Source organism: Anas acuta, chromosome 26, assembly GCF_963932015.1.
Source record: "Anas acuta chromosome 26, bAnaAcu1.1, whole genome shotgun sequence".
NCBI classification, from domain to species: Eukaryota; Metazoa; Chordata; class Aves; order Anseriformes; family Anatidae; genus Anas; species Anas acuta.
The window spans coordinates 6312192-6326484 of NC_089004.1; the positions used below are offsets into that span (position 1 = coordinate 6312192).

General features: G+C 47.5%; 3 long non-coding RNA genes across 3 annotated transcripts in view; all 3 read left to right on the forward strand.

Moving 5' to 3' along the window:
• The first annotated feature begins 5062 nt into the window (after positions 1–5062).
• On the forward strand, positions 5063–8776 carry LOC137844915 (uncharacterized). The gene is made up of 4 exons (XR_011090042.1): positions 5063–5869; positions 7309–7418; positions 7872–7932; positions 8093–8776. It is a non-coding gene; the product is annotated as an uncharacterized lncRNA (long non-coding RNA).
• A 1984-nt stretch (positions 8777–10760) lies between these two features.
• Positions 10761–12623, forward strand: LOC137845031 (uncharacterized). Its single transcript, XR_011090075.1, has 3 exons — positions 10761–11080; positions 12042–12107; positions 12196–12623. It is a non-coding gene; the product is annotated as an uncharacterized lncRNA (long non-coding RNA).
• A 198-nt stretch (positions 12624–12821) lies between these two features.
• Positions 12822–14293, forward strand: part of LOC137845030 (uncharacterized) — a 2051-nt gene continuing 579 nt past the window's right edge. Inside the window, exon 1 of the long non-coding RNA XR_011090074.1 lies at positions 12822–13551. This is a non-coding gene — a long non-coding RNA (uncharacterized lncRNA). The remainder of the gene's footprint in view (positions 13552–14293) is intronic.

Sequence of the window (14293 nt, forward strand, 5' to 3'; positions counted from 1 at the left end):
TTCCTCAGGTGAGTAGTTGTTATGGCAGTTTTACGGATAGTATGGTGATGTTACTTTGCGTGTTTGCTTTGTGGTTCTGGTTCCCTTCTGATTTTTGCAGAATTACGGGGCTTTTTGTGATTCTTTGCCTGTATGTCAAATTTTATCAAAGTCAAAACCTTGGTGGCAAAGTGATGGAGCAGGGTTTAGTTGAAATGTATCATGGAAGCTCCCTGTGTGAGCATGTGTCTGAAAATGGCAGCAGTGGGCATGTAAGGGGTAGTCTGTTTCAAGTTTAGGGACAGTTTGTTATATTTCTGGAGCTTTTGCCTGTGTGTTTTCTGTCTGTCGAGTGTTCAGACCTTGCAGCCTTTTAGTCTTGATGTCCTTGAATTGACATATTAGAAGTATGTTTATTAGGTGATTCCAGGTAGTTGTTTTTGGGAAACAGTGGGGTAATGTCTCTTGACCGCATAAGTGCAGTAGTGCCTAGAGAGTGAGCAGGCTCACCTTCTTCCTCTCTGCAGAATAAGTCCGCCCGGGCCCATTTCGGCGCGGCGCCGCCCGGGCCCATTTCGGCGCGGCGCCGCCCGGGCCCATTTCGGCGCGGCGCCGCCCGGGCCCATTTCGGCGCGGCGCCGCCCGGGCCCATTTCGGCGCGGCGCCGCCCGGGCCCATTTCGGCGCGGCGCCGCCCGGGCCCATTTGTCATGTGGAGCTACAGAGCAGGTGAGGTAAAGGAGCTGGGAACAGAGAGGCATTGCGCAATGATATGTTGCCTTAGTAGTAGTGAACGTTGTGCAGGAGGTGGTTATTAGGGCTGGCATTCTGATGAATGCTGGCTCTCTGTGTTTACAGATGGGGGTGAGTCTGTTTAAACTAATTCCAGTTCAAAAAGTTTCAGTTACTAGCTTGGTGATATTTTCAGTTCAATATTGATATCTGCAGAGAAAGTAAAAAGGGATTTTTGCTTCTAGAATCACTGCAGATATCTTGCCTGCTCTTTGCATGCTTTTGAGATAAAGCTGATTTTAAAAAAGAAAGAAAGAAAAAAAAACACTTGCTTCTCTTGCTCCCTTCCTGCTCTCTTGTGCTTTGTCCCTCATCTTCCCCAGGTGATTTGGTTTGGGTGCTGGGCGGGGACAAAAGGTATATGAGCCCCAGGCACGACATCAGAGCTCCTTCTGCCTGGGCTGCTCTTTGGGGTCAGTGCTTTGTGTTTCCTTCAGTCAGTTGCAAGGTTCTCTAGGCAGGCTGCAGTTTGTGGAGTTCTGTATTTCTAAGTGCTCGGAATTCTAGATTTCTAAGTGCTTGAAATAGAGGGATATTTAGTAGAGGCTGCTGTCTCACTGTTTTTTGGGATGGTCACATATGCTCCTGTTTTTGCACCATATTTTAATCTCTACATGTATAAAAACACTTGTTTTAGTCTCCTGGAGAGTTTCAGCAGCTTGATTACATGCTACATGTGGCTTGACAGCGTAGATGCAGCATTGCCAAGAGACTGAGCAGGGTTGTATCAGAGTCACCTTTTCATCTGCAAGGGGTAAGTCTGTGATTACCCCTGCCGAGGCTGCTGTGTGTGCATGTCTTTTTGGCATTTGTGGAGCTCAGTTGTTTTTTTGTGTGTATGTGCATGTTCTAAGTTTATTTTTTTTTTTGATGGGTGAATAGTGTGTGTGCTGAGCGTGGTTGCCAGGTGGATGTGGGGAGCTGCTCAGGACTGGTAGGTTTGGTTTCTAGGAGTGTGCAGCATCCTTCCTGTGCGATGCGACTGATTGTTGGGTGGGAACGTTCCAGCTCATATGTCTTAAGCAATGTAGCTTGTGTAGTGGTGTGTTGTGTGGCCTGCGCAGAGTTTGCTGTGGCGCTGTGAGTGTAGAATCTCAGTTAGAGCTGGTGGGCAGCTGAAGTACCGGAGCTGGGAAGAGAGAGGTATTGCAGCAGGTACGCTGTGGCTGTGAGGTGCTTTAGAGTGTGCTTTTCTCTTGCCTCTGCAGGTGCTTTGTGCAGTTGTGGAGAGGGAAGGGAAATCGTCATGTCAGGAAGCTCTGAGGGAAGGTGAGTGGTGTCAGCCTGGTCATCCCTTATCTGAAGCGAAGACGCTCAGGTGTTTCCCTGTGAGGTTCCGAGGTGAGGCTGTTTGGGATAGAGGAGCAGTGTGGCAGGCGGGTTCTTGCAAGCACAGTTGTCATTGTATGCTTTTGTGTTCCCAGGTGGCGTGGGTGATGCTGGCCGCTCCTTTCAAGCTTGGACCTAATTTGCAGGTCCAGAGGCAAGTGGCCTGCTGTTTTGAAAGGATAAAAGTAAAGCTGGGGTCGCTTATGTTTTTGAGGGATGGGTGCTACTGCTGGCAGCTGAATGTTTATCTTCTGCCTGTATTTTTCTTTTGTTCAGGGTGAAACGCAGTGTGCAGTGCAGGACCTCTCGACCCAAGCTGCCTCTGCAGTGACTCTGTTGCGTGATGAGCAGAGGTAACTGTTGTTTTACGGGCGCGATTGTCACTGCAGTTATTTTCCTACATCCAGTAGAGTAAAATTCCAGTTTGCCTTTTAGAGGTTCTAAAAGTGGGTGAAGAGAACAGATGGAAGCATCTGCCATGGGGGGCAGGGAAGCGGCTGAGGTACAGGAGGGGATGAGAGTATGTGATTTTTTTCCCGGGGGTGGAATGGAATTGATATTGTTGGCGTATAATCTGTTCTGCTCCTAGATTTTTCTTTCAGTGTAAATAAAATTTTAAGTTAATTCCATTTGAAAAAGTTCCAGTTACTTGCTGGGTCGTGTTGTCCTTTCAATGTTAAAAGCTGCAGCAAAAGCATGGGGATTGTTGCTTCTAGATACACCCCCAATTTTCTTGTCTGCAGTCTACGTGCAGTTGAGCAAAAGCAGATTTCAAAAAAAAACGAAAAAAAACCCATGAAACACACACAAAAAAACAATAATAAAAAAAACAAACCACCATTGGGTCACTTCTGAACGCAACGATCATTTGATCCCTTTGTTTTCCCAGGTGGTGTGGATGATACTGGCTGCACTGTTGGAGCTTGGATTCGGAGAGGAAGAGGTGAGCAGAACCGTATGTTGCATCAGTAGTAGTCAGCATTGTGGAGCAGGTGGGCATCGTGGCCGGCGTGCTAGTGAATGCTGTTACTCTGTTTTTGCAGCTGATGATGAGCCTGGCAATTGACTAAGATGGCAATCGGTGCCTGTGCATTTCTTGAGGCGGAGGGACTTTACCATCCAACAACCTGAGAGCTAAGTTGTGGGGCACCTGGTATTTGCATATCTGGGGTGGCTAATGGGAGCTGGGAGCCAGAGCAGCGTGGTGCCTGCTGGCTGAATATACTTGGTGCCACTGTGAGGGGTGGTTCAGGCTGGGTCACGTTCTGGGTGCTTGTGGCTGGGTCACCAGGCTAATAGAAGCAGCGGGATTATTTTGTAGCATGAGTGCGTGTGCCAGGCAGGACAGTTTCCTTCAGTTTGTCTGTCCTGTCGTGTTGCTTCTCCATTGTGTGTTGTGAATTATCGTCTCCTTGGGTCTTGATATTCTCCTAACTTTTTACACAGGACTGACTAGACAGGCGACTTGGTAGCTGTGCTGAAGGGCCTCAATGCTTGTTTTGTCATCATGGCTCTGATCCGAGCACTTTTTGTCTTGCAGTTGCTGCTTAAAGTGCAGATAAGTTTCAGGTCTTGTGATCTCAAGCTGAATATGATGCACATCTGTTTCCATCCTCACTCTTGCAGAAGTCGTCTGGGCCGTATCAGGAGCTCTTGCTTGGGAATTGATTTCCTGAGAGTTGTCTTAGGGGGTTTTCAGTCCCCATCCTTCTGGTCTCTTGTCTTGAAGGCAGGCTTTTTAGGCCTCCATCATCCCAGTTCTGGCAGTTGCTTCCAGTCGCGTGTCGTGACATTTGAGTCTCTGGTAGGGTCTGGTGCAGAGCACCTGTTCTGACTTGCTGTTGCCGTAGGGCTTTCCTTTTGGGGGTCACTTTTTCTTGTGCCTTGCGTTGTGTGTTTTGTTTGTAGTGTTTGTGGCGTGCCCGTGTGTGTATGTGTTTGGTCTGGAGCTGTCCTGCCTGGCAGTTAGTGATTAATGTGGCAGTGCATGGGTGTATTAATACATTGATGGGACTGTTTTGGCAAAGACATCCGGTCTGCCTCTGGGCACGTACTGAGGGGCAGCTGGCACAGTCATCTCTGGTAGTTGGCAGATGTGGATTTGGGAGAGTATATCTGCTTGTGAGCAGCTGTTTGTATAGTGCTTGAACGGTGTGCTTGAGGAGGTCTGTTGAATCTTGAAAGCTTACAGATACGGGGTTTTGAAACTTTTATTTTTTATTATTATTCTGTCCCCAGTAGAGTGTAAACCTTTGGAGGAACTTTTCACGGAAAGAGCTCCTTCTGGAACTGTTCATCAGTTGGTAGGCAACTCGGTGACTGTCTTGATCTACTTCTGAGGTGCTGAGGTATTGGGGCTTCTGTTTTGAAATGATAATATTGTAAATGGGGTCCCTTTGTGTTGTTGAGGGATGGGTGCTAATGCTGGCAGGTGAATGACTATCTTGTGACTGTTTTCATTTGTTGAAGGTGAAACACAGTGTACAACACGGGACTTGACCATAGCTGCTTTTCGCAAGGTGAGCGATGAACAGATGTAGCAGGTACTTTAGGGGTGCAGTTGTCACTGCAGTTAGTTAACTGCACAAAATACAGTAAAAATCCTGTTTATATTTCAGGGGTATTGTAGCTGGCCTAAGAGAGCAGATGGAAGCATATGCCTCGAGGGGAGGTGAGGGGGCAGATGTAAGGGAGCAGATGAGAGTAACTGTCCCAGCTGTGCTGTGGCTTTGGATGCTGCTTCAGCCTGTGCTTTTCTTTTTGTTTCACTTTTGTCTCACACAGGCTGAGTGGGGCCAAGCTGTACTCTGAAGAGCAGCACGAGAAGGGCGGGCTGGTTGTGAGCTGGATTGGAGCAGAACAGCCAAGTAGCACGAGGTGACTGTGAAGGGTATCCATCTTGCTTTGCAGGTGCCCTGGCAGGCTCTCCACAGAAGCGGTTGAGGATTTGAGAAGATGTTGCAGCTCATCAAGGAGCGACACGTGCAGGGATGGCTTGAAAATGGTATGGCTGCTTTCTCTTCTGTTTATCAGGTGTCCCAGGCAATGTGGGCTGTGATGTTATTTCTTGAGAATCGGAACAAAGCAGGTGCTGATGGCGGTTTTTTGGTAAGCAAAGTGGTGCCCGAAGCCCTGTCCTGTGTAGCCTGAGCACGCCTCGCTGAGAATGAAGCTTGCTTTCCAGCAGTTCCCAAAGCTGTTGAAGCTGAAATGCTGTGTCTGTTTTTTTGTGTTGGGGTTGCACCTTGGTGAGTGTAGGGATGGGTTTTAAGTGTGTGCAGCGGAGGGCCTGGCCCCAGTGTCCTGTAGCGTGTTTTGACCCATCAACATAGCCATTTAGTTCTCAGGTATCCTACTGAAGTGATTTTTTCCTGTGAGTGGAATGGAATAGAATTATTTTTTGGTGTGTAATCTGTTCTACTCCTAGATTGTTCTTTCTATGTAAATGAAAGATCGAGGTAATTCCAGATGGAAAAAGAAATCAATTGCTTGCTTAGTTGTATTGTCCTTTTAATATTCAAAGCTACAGCAAAAGCATGGGGATTTTTGTTCCTAGAAACACCCTAGCTCTCCTGTCTGCACTCTGTATGCTGTTGAGCTAAGCCTTATAAATAAGTAAATAAACCACAGCTGTTGCTCCTTTTTGTTTTTTGTGCTTTCCCCCTTGCACTTTCCCAGGTGATTGGCTTCAGGGTCCAGGTGGGACCTAGTGGTAACTGAGTTGCAGGTGTGCCATCAGAGAGCTCCTTCTGTCTGGGCTGCACTTTTGGGTAAGGGCTTTGTTTTTCCTTCAGTTGTTTGGAGGGTTCTTTAGGTGGGTCAGAGTCTATGGACTGATGCGTTTCCTAGTAGAAACGGGTACGCATGTCTTTTTGAGGTGGCAGCTGGTAGGATCTGTCATTGTACAGAAATCTATTAGTAGGTGCTTGTATTGCACACGGCTCTTCCTCAGATGAGTAGTTGTTATAGCAGTTTTACGGATAGTATGGTGATGTTACTTTGTGTGTTTGCTTTGTGGTTCTGGGTCCCTTCTGAATTTTGCAGAATTACGGGGCTTTCTGTGATTCTTTGCCTGTATGTCAAATATTATCAAAGTCAAAACCTTGTTGTTAAAGAGATGGAGCAGGGTTTAGTTGAAATGTATCATGGAAGCTCCCTGTGTGAGCATGTGTCTGAAAATGGCAGCAGTGGGCATGTAAGGGGTAGTCTGTTTCAAGTTTAGGGACAGTTTGTTATATTTCTGGAGCTTTTGCTTGTGTGTTTTCTGTCTGTCGAGTCTTTAGACCATAAAGCCTTCTAGGCTTTATGTCCTTGAATTGACATATTAGAAGTACATTTATGAGGGGTTGCCAGGTACGTTGTTTTTGGGAAACTGTGGGGTATGGTTCCTTGAGTGCATAAGTGCAGTAGTGCCAAGAGAGTGAGCAGGGCCACCTTCTTCATCTCTGTAGAATGAGTCCGTTTGGGCACACTTCTCAGGTAAATGTAGTGAGCAGATGAGGGAAAGGAGCTGGGAACAGAGAGGTATTTCACAGTAGCATGTTGCATCAGTAGTAGTAAGCGTTGTGGAGGAGGTGGGTGTCAGTGCTGGCGTGCTAGTGAATGCTGGTTCTCTGTTTTTGCAAGTGATGATGAACCTGTTTGACGTAATTCCATTTGAAAGAGTTCCTGTTACTGGCCTGGTCGTGTTGTTTTTTCAATGTTAAAAGCTGCAGTAAAAGCATGGGGATTGTTGCTTCTAGAAACACCACAGGTCACCTGTCTGCTCTCTGCATGTTTTCCCAGTAAAGCAGATCTTAAAAAAAAAAAATAAAATAAAATAAAAAAAAAAATAAAAAGCAGTTGCTTCTGTTCCTGCTTTCTTTCTACTTCCTTGTGCTTTGCCCCTCCCCTTTCCCAGGTGATTGGGTTTGGGTGCTGGGCAGGGCTGAATGCTATATGAGCCCCAGGCATGCTATCAGAGAGCTCCTTCTGCCTGGGCTGCTCCTTGGGGTAAGTGCTTTGTTTTTCCTTCAGTCAGTTGCAGGGTTCTCTAGGCAGACTGGAGTCTATAGATTTCTAGAATTTTTAAGTGCTTGGAATTCATTTAATAGAGGGGTGTTTAGTAGAGGTTTGTGGCTTATTGTTTTTTAGGATGGTGCGATACTCCTCTGTTTTTGAGCTGCACTTTAATCTCTAGATGTATAAACCCACTCGTTTTATTCTGCAGAGGACTAAAACCAGCTTGATTACCGGCTACATGTGGCTTGACAGTGTAGATGCAGCATTGCCAAGAGACTGAGCAGGGTTGTATCATAGTCACCTTTTCATCTGCAAAGGGTAAGTCTGTGATTACCCCTGCTGGGGCTGCTGTGTGCGCATGTCTTTTTGGCATTTGTGGAGCTCGGTTGTTTTTTTTTTTGTGTGTGTAAGTTCTAAGTTTATTTTTTTTTTTGATGGGTGAATAGTGTGTGTGCTGAGCGTGGTTGGCAGGAGGAAGTGGGGAGCTGCTCAGGACTGGTAGGTTTGGTTTCTAGGAGTGTGCAGCATCCTTCCTGTGCGATGCGACTGATTGTTGGGTGGGAATGTACCAGCTTGTGTGTGCTGGGCAATGTAGCTTGTGTAGTGTGTGTTGTGTGGCCCGGGCAGTGTTTGCTGTGCTGCTGTGAGCAAAGAACCTGAGTTAGAGCTGGTGGGCAGCTGAAGTACCGGAGCTGGGAAGAGAGAGGTATTGCAGCAGGTACGCTGTGGCTGTGAGGTGCTTTAGAGTGTGCTTTTCTCTTGCCTCTGCAGGTGCTTTGTGCAGTTGTGGAGAGGGAAGGGAAATCGTCATGTCAGGAAGCTCTGAGGGAAGGTGAGTGGTGTCAGCCTGGTCATCCCTTATCTGAAGCGAAGGGAAGACGCTCAGGTGTTTCCCTGTGAGGGTCCGGGGTGAGACTGTTTGGGATAGAGGAGCAGTGTAGCAGGTGGGTGCTTGCAAGCACAGTGGTTATTTTGTCCTTTTATGTTCCCAGGTGGCGTGGGTGATGCTGGCCGCTCCTTTCAAGCTTGGACCTAATTTGCAGGTCCAGAGGCAAGTGGCCTGCTGTTTTGAAAGGATAAAAGTAAAGCTGGGGTCGCTTATGTTTTTGAGGGATGGGTGCTACTGCTGGCAGCTGAATGTTTATCTTCTTCCTGCCTTTCTCCTTTGTTCAGGCTGCAATGCAGTGTGCAGTGCAGGATGTGTCAACCAGCTGCCTCTGCAGTGACTCTGGTACGTGATGAGCAGAGGTAACTGTTGTTTTTGGGGTGCGGTTGTCACTGCAGTTATTTTCCTACATCCAGTAGAGTAAAATTCCAGTTTGCCTTTTAGAGGTGCTGTAAGTGGGTGAAGAGAACAGATGGAAGCATCTGCCACGTGGGGCAGGCAAGCGGCTGAGGGACAGGAGGGGATGAGAGTATGTGATTTTTTTTCCCGGGGGTGGAATGGAATTGATTTTGTTGGTGTATAATCTGTTCTGCACCTAGATTTTTCTTTCAATGTGAATAAAAGTTTGAGCTAATTCCAGTTAAGAAAGTTCCAGTTACTTGCTGGGTCGTGTTGTCCTTTCAATGTTAAAAGCTGCAGCAAAAGCATGGGGATTATTGCTTCTAGAAACACCCCAGTTCTCTTGTCTGCATGCTGTTGAGCTAAAGCAGACTAAAAAATAAATACAGGAAACACACACACACACACACACACACACACACACAAAAACAGTAACAAAAAAACCAACACCATTGGCTGACTTGTGAATGCAACGATCATTTAATCCCTTTGTTTTCCCAGGTGGAGTGGATGATACTGGCTGCACTGTTGGAGCTTGGATTCAGAGAGGAAGAGGTGAGCAGAACCGTATGTTGCATCAGCGGTAGTCAGCATTGTGGAGCAGGTGGGCATCGTGGCCGGCGTGCTAGTGAATGCTGGTACTCTGTTTCTTGCAGCTGATGATGAGCCTGGCAATTGACTAAGATGACAATCGGTGCCTGTGCATTTCTTGAGGCGGAGGGACTTTACCATGCAGCAACCTGAGAGCTAAGTTGTGGGGCACCTGGTATTTGCATATCTGGGGTGGCTAATGGGAGCTGGGAGCCAGAGCAGCATGGAGCGTGCTGGCTGAATAGACTTGGTGCCCCTGTGAGGGTGGTTCAGGCTGCTTGTGGCTGGGTCACCAGGCTAATAGAAGCAGCGGGATTATTTTGTAGCGTGAGTGCATGCGCCAGGCAGGACAGTTTCCTTCTGTTGGTCTGTCCTGTAGTGTTGCTTCTGCAGCGTCTGTTCTGTGCTTCTTGGGTCTTGATATCCTCATGACTTTTGACTCTGGACTGACCAGACAGGCGACTCGGTGGCTGTGCTGAAGGGCCTCAATGCTTGTTTTGTCATCATGGCTCTGATCCGAGAACTTCTTGTCTTGCAGTCGCTGCTTGAAGTGCAGATCTGTTTCAGGTCTTGTGCATCGTATTCGGTTTGAGATCACGTCTGTTTCCATCCTCACTCTTGCAGAAGTCGTCTGGGCCGCATCAGGAGCTCTTGCTTGGGAATTGATTTCCTGAGAGTTGTCTTAGGGGGTTTTCAGTCCCCATCCTTCCGGTCTCTTGTCTTGAAGGCAGGCTTTTTAGGCCTCCATCATCCTAGTTCTGACAGTTGCTTCCAGTCGCGTGTCGTGACATTTGAGTCTCTGGTAGGGTCTGGTGCAGAGCACCTGTTCTGACTTGCTGTTGCCATAGGGCTTTCCCCCGGGGGTCACTTTTTCTTGCGCCTAGTGTTGTGTGTTTTGTTTGTAGTGTTTGTGGCGTGCCTGTGTGTGTACGTGTTTGGTCTGGAGCTGTCCTGCCTGGCAGTTAGTGATAATAGCTAACGTGGCAGTGCATGGGTGTACTAATACATTGATGGGACTGTTTTGGCGTAGACATCTGCCTCTGGGCGCATACTGAAGGACAGCTGGCACAGTCATCTCTGGAGGTTGGCAGATGTGGATTTGGCAGAGTTGAGCTGCTTGCGAGCAGCTGTTTGCATAGTGCTTGAATGGTGTACTGTTGAATCTTGAAAGCTTACAGATATGGGGTTTTGAATTTTTTTATTTTTATTTCTTTCCTGTCCCCAGTAGAGTGTATACCGTAGTAGGAACTGCCCACAGGAAAGAGCTCCTTCTGGAACCGTTCAGCACTCGGTAGGCAGCTCGGTGCCTGTCTTGATCTACTTCTGAGGTGCTGAGGCAAGGGGGCTGCTGTTTTGAAATGATAATATCGTTAATTGGGTCCCTTTGTGTTGTGGAGGGATGGGTGCTAATGGTGGCAGGTGAATGATTGATTCTCTTGTGGCTGTTTTCATTTGTTTAAGGTGAAACACAGTGTCCAACACGGGACTTGACGACCGGAGCTGCTTTTGGCAAGGTGAGCGATGAGCAGATGTAGCAGGTACTTTAGGGGTGCAGTTGTCACTGCAGTTAGTTAACTGCACAAAATACAGTAAAAATCCTGTTTATTTTATATTTCCGAGGTGTTGTAGCTGGCCTAAGAGAGCAGATGGAAACATCTGCCTAGAGGGCAGGTGAGGGGGCCAAGGTAAGGGAGCAGATGAGAGTAACTGTCCCAGCTGTGCTGTGGCTTTGGATGCTGCTTCAGCCTGTGGTTTTCCTTCTCTTTTGCAGGTGTCTCGCACAGGCTGAGTGGGGCCAAGCTGCACTCTGAAGAGCAGCACGAGAAGGGCGGGCTGGTTGTGAGCTGGATTGGAGCAGAACTGCCAAGTAGCATGAGGTGAGTGCGAAGGGTCTTGCTTTGCAGGTGCCATGGCAGGCTCTCCACAGAAGCGGTTGAGGATTGGAGAAGAGGTTGCAGATGATCAAGGAGCGACACGTGCAGGGATGGCTTGAAAAGGGTATGGCTGCTTTCTCTTCTGTTTATCAGGTGTCCCAGGCAACGTGGGCTGTGATGTTAGTTCTTGAGAATTGGAACGAAGCAGGTGCTGATTGCGGTCTTCTTTGGTAAGCAAAGTGGTGCCCGAAGCCCTGTCCTGTGTAGCCTGAGCACGCCTCTCTGAGGATGAAGCTTGCTTTCCAGCAGTTCCCAAAGCTGTTGAAGCTGAAATGCTGCGTCTGTTTTTTTTGTGTTGGGGTTGCACCTTGGTGAGTGCAGGGATGGGTTTTAAGTGGGTGCAGCAGAGGGCCTGGCCCCAGTGTCCTGTAGTGTGTTTTGACCCACCAGCATAGCCACTTGGTTCTCAGATATCCTACTGAAGTAAGTGATTTTTCCTGTGAGTGGAATGGAATTGTTTTTTTTTTTTTTTGGCATGTAATCACTTCTGCTCCTAGATTTTTCTTTCTACGTAAATAAAAGATACTAAGAAAAAGAAAAGGTACGTTGTTTTGGGGAAACCGTGGGGTAGGGTTCCTTGACCACATAAGTGCAGTAGTGCCTAGAGAGTGAGCAGGGTCACCTCCTTCTTCTCTGCAGAATAAGGCTGCCCGGCCCCATTTCGGTGCGGCGCCCCCCGGGCCCATTTGTCATGTGGAGCTACTGAGCAGGTTAGGTAAAGGAGTTTTGAACAGAGAGGTATTGCACAACTGTATGTTGCATCAGTAGTAGTGAGTGTTGTCCAAGAGGTGGGTATCAGTGCTGGCATGCTAGTGAATGCTGGTTCTCTGTTTTTGCAAGTGATGATGAACCTGTTTGACTTAATTCCATTTGAAAAAGTTCCAGTTACTTGAGTGGTTGTGCTGTCCTTTCAATATTAAAAGCTGCAGGAAAAGCATGGGGATTGTTGCTTCTAGAAACACCCCAGGTCTCTTGTCTGCTCTCTGCATGTTGTTTAGCTAAAACATTTAAAAAAAAAAAACAAAACAGGAAACACACACAGACAAAAAAAAAACAATAAGAAAAAAAAACCAACACCATTGGCTGACTTGTTGTGAATGCAACGAACATTTAATCCCTTTGTTTTCCCAGGTGGAGTGGATGATACTGGTTTCACTGTTGGACCTTGGACTCGGAGAGGAACACGTGAGCACAATCGTACGTTGCATCAGCAGTAGTCAGCATTGTGGAGAAGGTGAGCAATGGGGCTGGCGTCCTAGTGAATGCTGGTACTCTGTTTTTGCAGCTGATGATGAGCCTGGCAATTGACCAAGATGACAATTGGTGCCTGTGCATTTCTTGAGGCGGAGGGACTTTACCATGCAGCAACCTGAGAGCTAAGTTGGAGGGCACCTGGTATTTGCATATCTGGGGTGGCTAATGGGAGCTGGGAGCCAGAGCAGCGTGGTGCCTGCTGGCTGAATATACTTGGTGCCACTGTGAGGGTGGTTGAGGCTGGGTCACGTTCAGGGTGCTTGTGGCTGGGTCACCAGGCTAATAGAAGAGGCAGGATTATTTTGTAGTGTGAGTGCGTGCGCCAGGCAGGACAGTTTCCTTCTGTTGGTCTGTCCTGTAGTGTTGCTTCTGCAGTGTCTGTTCTGTGCTTCTTGGGTCTTGATATCCTCATGACTTTTGACTCTGGACTGACCAGACAGGCGACTTGGTAGCTGTGCTGAAGGGCCTCAATGCTTGTTTTGTCATCATGGCTCTGATCCGAGAACTTCTTGTCTTGCAGTCGCTGCTTGAAGTGCAGATCTGTTTCAGGTCTTGTGCATCGTATTCGGTTTGAGATCACATCTGTTTCCATCCTCACTCTTGCAGAAGTCGTCTGGGCCGCATCAGGAGCTCTTGCTTGGGAATTGATTTCCTAAGTGTCTTCTTAGGGGGTTTTCAGTCCCCATCCTTCTGGTCTCTTGTCTTGAAGGCAGGCTTTTTAGGCCTCCATCATCCCAGTTCTGGCAGTTGCTTCCAGTCGCGTGTCGTGACATTTGAGTCTCTCCTGGGGTCTGGTGCAGAGCACTTGTTCTGACTTGCTGTTGCCATAGGGCTTTCCCCCGGGGGTCACTTTTTCTTGCGCCTAGTGTTGTGCGTTTTGTTTGTAGTGTTTGTGGCGTGCCTGTGTGTGTGTGTATGTGTTTGGTCTGGAGCTGTCCTGCCTGGCAGTTAGTGATGACAGGTAACGTGGCAGTGCATGGGTGTACTAATACATTGATGGGACTGTGTTGGGAAAGACATCCGGTCTGCCTCTGGGCACTTGCTGAAGGACATCTGGCACAGTATATCTGTTTGCGAGCAACTTCTCGTTTACCTCTCTTTATTTAAAAAACTGTAAAATTTAATTGCAATCCAGTTTGGGACCCAGTCATGTATGACACCAGGGGGCTTGTCCAGGAGGGCTTTGGTTCTTGGAATCTTATTTGATGTAGGAGAGGTGCCCCAGCATTTGGTGGTTGCTGTTCGAGTCTGGTCGGGACTAATGGCATCTCGAACCTGAATACAGGTAAGCTAAGGTTTTGATTTTTTTTCAGCTCCCTTGCTGGCTGCAGCAGTATATTTTGCCCGTAATTCTGCGTGTGAAGATCTGAATGAAGACAACGGAGTCGTAAGTGTTTAAAGCGTATACTGTTCTGTTGGATGGGTTTTGGTTGCCTGTGTGTGTAAGAGTGTGACTGAGACGGAATTTAGTTCCGAAGTGATTGTGGAGGTCTTCTGTACCACAGTTCCAATCTCCCGCGAGGGACTTGGCCGATGAAGGACCGAAGGGATTCCCAAAGGATTTGTGGGTGGGTGATAGATCTTAAATCCTCTTTAAGACACTCTTATTAAGGTAACCAAGGGCTGTGGGAATTGCCAGAGTAACATTCCTAGATGGGTGAGACAAAACCAAAGACCAGGGACCAGAAGAAAGGGAGCAAATTACCAGACATACCACCAGAAAGTCCATTAGGAATAACAGTTAGAAACTGGAACGAGAGAGGCCCCAGTAACGTAAAAAGTAAATAAAAAATGGTTCAGTCTTGTGTGATAGAATGGCCAAAGGAGCCTTTAAGACCGCATGTCTTTGGGCCCGTTTTTGGATCCTTTGAAGACTGTATTTGTCAGGCCTTAAATACACATGTTAATTCGAAGGAACCTTTCTGCCGGGAAGAAAGTGATGATGCAGGATTATGGATCAGGAGGACTTCATGTCCTTTTACAGCCTTAATATTTACACTAAAAGCAGGTAAGAAATTTTGAAGAAGAAGAAGAACAGGAAAAATAAAAAGATAATAAACGGGAGCCGTTGGATAACCTACCATCTCCATATCGTAACAATCCACTTCTGGTGGTGTGCTGGGTCTGGC